This window comes from Felis catus, chromosome E3 (assembly GCF_018350175.1).
Source record: "Felis catus isolate Fca126 chromosome E3, F.catus_Fca126_mat1.0, whole genome shotgun sequence".
Classification (NCBI taxonomy): Eukaryota; Metazoa; Chordata; class Mammalia; order Carnivora; family Felidae; genus Felis; species Felis catus.
In genome coordinates this window covers 24,829,528-24,837,820 of record NC_058383.1, presented here as the reverse complement: position 1 = coordinate 24,837,820, position 8,293 = coordinate 24,829,528, and the positions used below count along the sequence as shown (strand labels likewise).

Below are 8,293 nucleotides of genomic sequence, written 5' to 3'. Positions count from 1 at the left end.
AAGAGTGGACAGGCACTTTTTTTTTCTTCTTTGAGGTGGGGGAGGGACAGAGAGAGGGGAAGACAGAGAAACCGTAGAAGATGTGCGCTGTCAGGGTTCAACCCACAAAGGGTGACATTATGATCTCAGCCCAAGTCGGAAGTTCAACCGACTGAGCCACTTGAGGCGCCCTTGATGGGCACTTCTTACAGCTCACTATCCAAAAGCCAGGGCTTCCTGGGGAATTGGCCTGGATGGAGCGGGTTTGTAAATTTACATGCTGGCCTCCAGCGGGATGTAGACCATGCTTGTAAAGAACTGTTTTGTTTACCATTCATAGTCATTGATTCATTCTGGTAATATTTATTAAGCACCCATGCACTAGTTGTTGACCTAAGTACTAAGGTTGAGACCATTAGCAAAGACAGACACACTTCATACTCATGTTGCCCTTATAGGCCAGTGTTTCTTAGAAGTCAGTGTTTCTTCCAAACCACCCTACTTATTTTTTGCTCCTTTTGAAATGTGCATATGCAATGGACTTGACTTTAGCACTCCTGTTGGAGAACCCCAAAGGTACAAATAAAGAACACAAAGTATAAGAAACTCATTGAAGTCAGAGAGTTGATTATCAGAATAAGAAATATAAAATACAGGGAAACTTGGCCAAACTTCTTTTTTTAATTACTTTTTTAATGTTTATTTTTGAGAGAGAGATAGAGTGCAATCGGGGGAGGAGCAGAGAGAGAGAGGGAGAGGGAGACACAGAATCTGAAGCAGGCTGCAGACTCTGAGCTGTCAGCACAGAGCTCCACGTGAGGCTCAAACTCGCAAACCCTGAGATCATGACCTGAGCTGAAGTCCAGCGCTTAACCGACTGAGCCACCCAGGTGCTCCTGCCAAACTTCTTAACATTTAATTGTCACTATTCATACCCAAGATTCATATTCATACCCAAGATATTGTCCATATCAATTTCTTCACACAACTTTTGTTTGACGCTGATGTCATAACAAGTGATAGTAACATTTTGGTGAATTATTGTTCCGACTGTAGTTGGTCTGGACAGGAAATCACATCCTCACTTCTGAACAAAATCATGAAGAGCCAAAAGAAGGTTTGTCCTTTGTTGTCCTAGGAAGAATTAGCGAATCCAGTGGCCCAGAAATGTAGATTGTTATAGAAAGTCAGGAATAAAGAACTTCTTATTTGTTGTAAAGTCTTCATCTCTCAGATTCACATTCTTGTGACACCTATGAAAAAGTAATTCTGATATGAAATAATAGTCTAGAATAGTCTATACATATAAAAGAATTTTCACTACTAGGAAAATTATCCATCTTCTTTTCTCCAATTAAATATACCTTGCTATTTTCTTTTCTTCATATCCGTCCCCTAAAATGTTTATGAACCCACTCATTAAACTGGATAGATAAGCAATCCCTTCAGAGTTAACATCATAGTATTCCCCATACCCTAAAGTCAGGAATCCAGTTCCTTATACTTCATGCAATTAAAAGTCAACTTGAGGTGGCTCAGTTGGTTAAGCATCCAACTTTGGCTCAAGTCATGATCTTTTAGTGGGTTTGAGCCTGGTGTCAGGGTCTGCACTGACAGAGCAGAGCCTGATTGGGATTCTGTCTTCTCTCCCTCTCTCTCTCTGTCCCTACCCCTACCTCAAAATAAATAAACATTAACAAAAAAGTCAACTTGAACTTTATAAATCCCTTATGTTGGTTTTCCACCCATGACAGTATATTGCTTTGGTAAGCAATGCAGGAGTACTGTGCTTTTTATTGACCTAGATATTTCAATCTCACATTCCGAGATTTACTTGTAATGTATGAAACAACAAAATACTAAGAAGAGGAAAAGTAATTATCCTGATGTTGAACTTCATGGTTAACTGGGTTTTTTCTTAGTATATGTAAATATATATGTATATGTATGTATATTTGTATATATACATATATGTATATAAAGGTGTGTGTGTGTGTGTGTGTGTGTGTGTGTGTATAACCTTATCTTCCCTTAGGTTCTTTTGCTTAAATTACTAATATTAATACTAGAGTTCCTGATTAGTACTAGGTGTTAACTGTCCCATTCCACACTGTAGAGTAGGACAAATGGAAAAAATTCATTTCCCTTTTAGGGTGCTCCCTCTGGCCAAATATGGAGGCAATTTCATAAGAAATGGAATCCTTGAGGAAGTGATTTCCAATATGTCTTTTTTAATACTATTATCCTAGGGATTAAGGCAGAGAAATAAGCAGATTCTATCACCAGTGGGAAAACTGGGCTAGAATACATATCATGATCACCTATAACTACTTCCTTGTTAGTTTTTGTCTACCTTATGGGTAACATTTGTTGTTTTTGTTTGCTCAATAAATGAACCCCCTTTTGGGGAGGAGGTGTAATCCATCACTGGATGAGTCTGAGTGGAAGGCAGGGCTCACCTTGCATCATGGAAGCTTGACATGTCAGGTATCCCTTTTTCCCACTCTGTAATGTGAGCACATCACCTCAGCTTCATCAATTGGATGCATCTGTGAGGGACTGAGAATTGGAAGCAAATGTGTAAAGAGGAATGCCCATTTAGAGTTCATCTGACCAATGGCAGTGGCATTCCAAATCCAGTATCATCAGCTTTGCAGCCACTCCAGAAGTAGTGGCAGTACTAGACTTTTCAGAACATTGATGCTAGTTCTAGCCTCCTCACTCCCCCAGTCATCCTTGGTTCTCCTGACCCTGGATCTACCACTATTTCCAAAAATTTTGTCATCATCTTATTTTTTGCTTTCACCTATATAATCAGCATAGCCTTTACTTTTGACAATGGAGATTGCATAGCATAGATTTCTGGAGGTCCTCAGTTGATTGTGAAGAACAGTGGCATTGCTGTGGTGTTCAGAAGCATAGAGAGAGCTGACTGAAACTTGTTTTTACTTTTGTTTTCATCCTTGGTGCCTGCCATAATGCCGGATCCATATTAGGTGCTCAAAAAATATTATTGAACATTTGAACTCAACCCCAAGAAATGGTCAGTAAAGGAAAAAGGTTAAGACCAATGCTATTAAGAAGGGAAGTATACCAAGTCCAGACCCCATTAAGCCCCACCAAGAGGAGCGAGAAAAGAAGCTAGGAATTAAGAGAGAGATTTCCCTGGCAATGCTGGAAACACATTTGTATGAAATTTCAATTTGTGTGAACTTTCACCTCCTTAGGTTACCAGTCATGGTCAGAGGTCTGGTGTCTATCATTGGGCACCAAGGGCTCTGTGATGTGACTTGTAAACCCCTCTTCTGGCTCCTGTATACCAAGTGGATTTTTTGTTTTGTTTTGTTTTGTTTTGTTTTGTTTTGTTTTGTTTTGTTTTGTTTTGAGAAAAGGAATGTCGGCATTATAGAAAAATGTGCAGCGGATACTGTGGGTTTGGAATAAGTACTATGAGGAATTTGCCTTTTATTCTAATTAACCTAATTCTAATTCGCTTCACATATTCATGAGGTCTTCAGCCCAGAAAGGGAAGAATGATGTAAGACATTCTAAATTCTCTTTCTCTTTCTCTTCCTTTCAAAGTTACTGCCATTTAACTTCTACTTGTATGTTCAGTACAGAATCCATCCTTGCCCCGAACACAGGTAGGAAACACTGTTAGATTTTGTTCCTGTTCTGACTACACTATCCATCCAGGATTTCCTGCCTTATTCTCTTGTTACCCAGCATTTTCAGGTAATAGATGTCTTAACACTGAACCCTGGTCACCTGCTTATTTGATTTCTCTACACCTGCCACCTTCAGAGTTGGTAATATGTATATGATCATGGGCCCAAATTCTAAAGTCAAACTGTGTTTAAATCCCAGTTCTGCCATGTTCTGGCTGTGGAACTTCAAGCAAGTGAGAAGCTGAATTTCCTCATTAGATTAAAAAAACAAAACAACAACAACGTTTAAATGGGGATAATAATAATACCTATTTTCCGGGTTACTAGGAAAACTCATTAAGATAGGCATGACAAGTGCTTAGTTCATAGTCACTGTTCAGTCAATGTGGACTTGTTCATAGTCACTGTTGAGTCAGTGTGGACTTAAAAACAGCTGGTTTGGGGCTCAGTTGTGACTCAGTGATGTCTAGTATTTTTATTTATTTATTTATTTTTTAATTTTAGAGATTGAGAGAGTACGAGCCAGAGAGAGGAATGGGGGGGGGGGGGGCGGAGAGAGAGAGAATCTCAAGCAGGCTTCGTGCTCAGCATGGAGCCCGACACAGCCCAACACAGGGCTCAATCCCATGACCCTGGGATCATGACCTGAGCCAACAGTCAACCAACTGAGCCACCAAGGTGTCCCTAGTATTTTTTGTATTAGTATCCATTCCCCAACCCAGTCCCCTAAATGCATTATTTGTCCCCTAATGTCTTATCTCCATGTGTCACTTATTGAAAGCTAAATTTAATCCTTTGAGGAAGGAGGCCAGAAGGGAAAGAAACTTTAAATATAGTTAACTTAATATCGTGTATCATAAAATAAGATAAAATACATAACACCTTACCTCTGCCAACTGGCTCCTGCCTCACATTTGATTGAATGACACCTCAGGTCTTTCATTGGCTCTGTGCCCACAGCACTTGTGCCACACTTGCACTTTTATCACACCTACAAGCTGCATAAGAAACGTGCCCAACAGCCTGAGTTCCACAATGGAACCTGACTCTGAAGCCATGTGAACTTGGTCTATCCCTGGAGAAGCCACATTTGGTCTATCCGTTTGTTCCTACCTGCATCCTCACTTAGCCCTGCTGGGTGTCCTGAACTCCTGATCCCAGCCCCTCCCCGCCCCCGCCGCCAGTGTGCTTCATCCCACCACTGCTAGAGTCTAATTTTGACAGGTAAGGCAAATTTGGCATTTTATGGATGTTGGTTCTTGAGAGAAAAGGTGAATAAATCTCCTTCCCTCCAATTTTCTTCTCCAATTTCACACTCTATACATGCATGAGTCTTCTTAAAACTTTTCATGAGGTTTCACAGGTACTTCCTTCCTGCTTCTCTGAGATTTGAATAATCTATGTTTAAATTTCATTGTTTTACTATATAGCTCTACTTTTTTGAGTACTTGTAGGTCCTCCTCCTGCTTCTTACTTCACTTTTGTCAGTGCTCCTAAGAATGAATCCCTAATGGTGGAGTCTCAGACAGTTCAACAAGTTAGAAATCCATTTGGAACTGAAATCATCTGTGAACTGCACACTCCACCAAGGCATAACAATAGTATTGGATAAAGTACTAATGGAAGAAGTATAAATTTCAGAGTAGGTACGGCACATGCTTAATAGTCCAGGATGACAGAGGCTTAGAGGATCTTTCAGCACAGATGAGGCCTAAATAAGAATCTACATGAGTAGTCAGGTTGAATCATTTATATTTAAGTTAAAAATTGGAGGGAAGTTGGGGCCTGAGTGGCTCAGTCGGTTAAGCGTCCGACTTCAGCTCAAGTCATGATCTCGCGGTCCGTGAGTTCGAGCCCCGCGTCGGGCTCTGTGCTGACAGCTCAGAGCCTGGAGCCTGTTTCAGATTCTGTGTCTCCCTCTCTCTGACCCTCCCCCGTTCATGCTCTGTCTCTCTCTGTCTCAAAAATAAATAAACGTTAAAAAAAATTTAAAAAAAATTGGAAGGAAGTCAATGAGAATATGGCATTCAATGTGTAGATGAACAAATAGACAAACTGATTAAGAACATACATTGAGTCTCAGTCTTGTGTTTAAATACTGATTCCACCCCTTTGCTACCTCTATGACCTTGGGCAAATAAACTGCTCTAACCTCATGCTCCTCATCTATAAAATGGGAATAGCTGTAATATATACCTTATAGGAAGTTATGAGTATTGAATAAAAATAATTCATGGTAATCACATAAAAATATTCAATAAATGTTAGCTACTGCTGTTTTGTCATGGCTGTTGCTAATTGGAAGGTTTGGTAAGATTAATTTTTAAGCAAACAAGAGTTGAGGTGAAGACCCAGGCTTTTTCTGTTGCTCAGTTTGCTCTGAGGTGTCTCCAGTCACTCCTTACTGATTTCCAGTACTCAAGATAAGCCTTATTTTATCTAAATGGGTTAATATGGAAAGATCTACAAGATACATTGGAAAATGAAGGAAAAAAAGTGAGGTATGTGTAGTATGAACTGATTCATGTTTTAAAAGGGAATAATTAAGTGCATAAATATGTGTGTATATATACATATGTGACATGTATGCATACATATATGTATACATACATATGTGACACATATGTGACACATATTTATACATATGTGTATAGGTATACACATAACCTATATATTCACATATGTATGTTTTCATCCTACATGTGTATAAAAATGGTGCTTAGTAAGAGTTCAGGTGTCTCTTCACATTTCTCAACTAAAGCCCAAAGCTAAGGATTAAGAGTCATTATGTCCCTGCCCTTTCCATTCTAAAGAGAACTGTCAAAAAAGACTAAGAGGGGAGCCTGGGTGGCTCAGTTGGTTAAGAATCTGACTCTTGATTTCAGCTCAGGTCATGATCTCACAGTTTGTGAGTTCAAGCCCCATGTTGGGCTCTGCACTGACAATGCGGAGCCTGCTTGACATTCTGTCTCTCTCTCTCTCTCTCTCTCTCTCTCTCTCTCTCTCCCTCTCTCTCAAAATAAATTAAAAAAAAAAAGTAAGTTTTGTAACTCTCTCCAGGTTTGTGAAAAGGTGGCTCAACTGGTCCTGCTACACTGAGAGCACTCTACTTTTGGGCCTAAATCAGAAACTTGGGGATGGGAAAGAAGATAGTACATTCACACCCTTTGCTGAGAGGGACACTAAGGGAATCCATTATAAAGGTTAGTGGTTCCTGGAAGGAGACTGGCATCACATTACTGGGATGATGTCCCCTTCTGCCTGACCAAGTATGGAAATAAGCCAGAAAGAGAAGTAGAGACACATGGCAGAGCACAGAGAGTGAGGTGGGTGGAAAGACAACACAAGCAGAGGCCTGCAGCCTGAGACAAGGTGTTCTAAAGATGTGTGAGTATCTTCTGTGCCAAGTGGACTCCCAGAAGATACCTAGGCTTGAACAGCCAGGCCCAACAGAGGATTAAAGTCTTAGCCAGCATGGTAAACCTCCTTCTCTTAATCTTTTTTCCTTAACTCTGACAGTAGAGTGTCTAGAGGTTAGATAAGAGGGGGAAGGTATATGAGAGGCAGACAAGCTACATGTCTCTATTCTAGATACTAGTGTGGGAGGAGTGCAGAAGGGTGGCCAGTCCTGTCCACTGCTGGTCCCAAAAAGCACAGAGCAAGTCTGTGCTAGGGAGAGGGGAATAGGTGCAATGTACATTGAGTCTGTGATTAATATGTATTTTTATTTTTGAGGGGGGGGCAGAGAGGGAAAGAGAGAGAATGTGAGTGGTGGCAGAGAGAATCCCAAGCAGGTTCCACACTGTCAGCACAGAGCCTGATGTGGAGCTCAATCTCACACACATTGAGATCATGACCTGAGCCAAAATCAACTGAAAATTGATCAAAATCAACTGAAAATTAACCGACTGAGCCACCCAGGCACCTCTGTGATTAACATTTTTAAGTGGACAAACTTATAACTAAAAGTGATTGTGAATTGTGGGATCATCCCAGCAAGTCACTAAGGGATAGAAAAGGGATATTGGATACAGCAGGGGTGGGGGACAGAAATTGGGAGAAAAACTAAAGTTGATTTCAGACTTATTTGAAAAACTAGTTGCATATAATATTCCACCCACTTCCCTATACACACATATACCCTTGTTTTGCAACACATTTAGTAACTACTTTATATCATTCTGTATCTTTCATTTTTATCCATATGCAGACATTATTTTATATTATTTTTATATTAATATAGATTTTATATTATTTTATATTAATAAATATATTTTATATTAAGCTATCACTTTCTTTTTTTTTAATATATGAAATTTATTGTCAAATTGGTTTCCATACAACACCCAGTGCTCATCCCAAAAGGTGCCCTCCTCAATACCCATCACCCACCCTCCCCTCCCTCCCACCCCCCATCAACCCTCAGTTTGTTCTCAGTTTTTTTTTTAATTTTTTTTCTTTTTTTCAACGTGTATTTATTTTTTTTGGGACAGAGAGAGACAGAGCATGAACGGGGGAGGGGCAGAGAGAGAGGGAGACACAGAATCGGAAACAGGCTCCAGGCTCTGAGCCGTCAGCCCAGAGCCCAACGCGGGGCTCGAACTCACGGACCGCGAGATCGTGACCTGGCTGAAGTCAGACGCTTA

General features: G+C 40.3%; 1 protein-coding gene across 5 annotated transcripts in view; it reads right to left on the bottom strand.

Annotated features, from left to right (window-relative positions):
- Nucleotides 1-879: 879 nt before the first annotated feature.
- ERI2 (ERI1 exoribonuclease family member 2) overlaps nt 880-8,293 on the bottom strand; it is a 63,387-nt gene continuing 55,973 nt past the window's right edge. For 4 of the 5 annotated variants that reach the window (XM_023246911.2, XM_045047433.1, XM_045047434.1 and 1 more), the window contains 2 exons: nt 2,439-2,538; nt 880-1,232 (listed from right to left, as the gene is read on the bottom strand). The gene's annotated coding sequence lies outside the window, so the exon portion shown is untranslated. The remainder of the gene's footprint in view (nt 1,233-2,438; nt 2,539-8,293) is intronic. The other variant, XM_045047432.1, reaches the window with a different exon arrangement.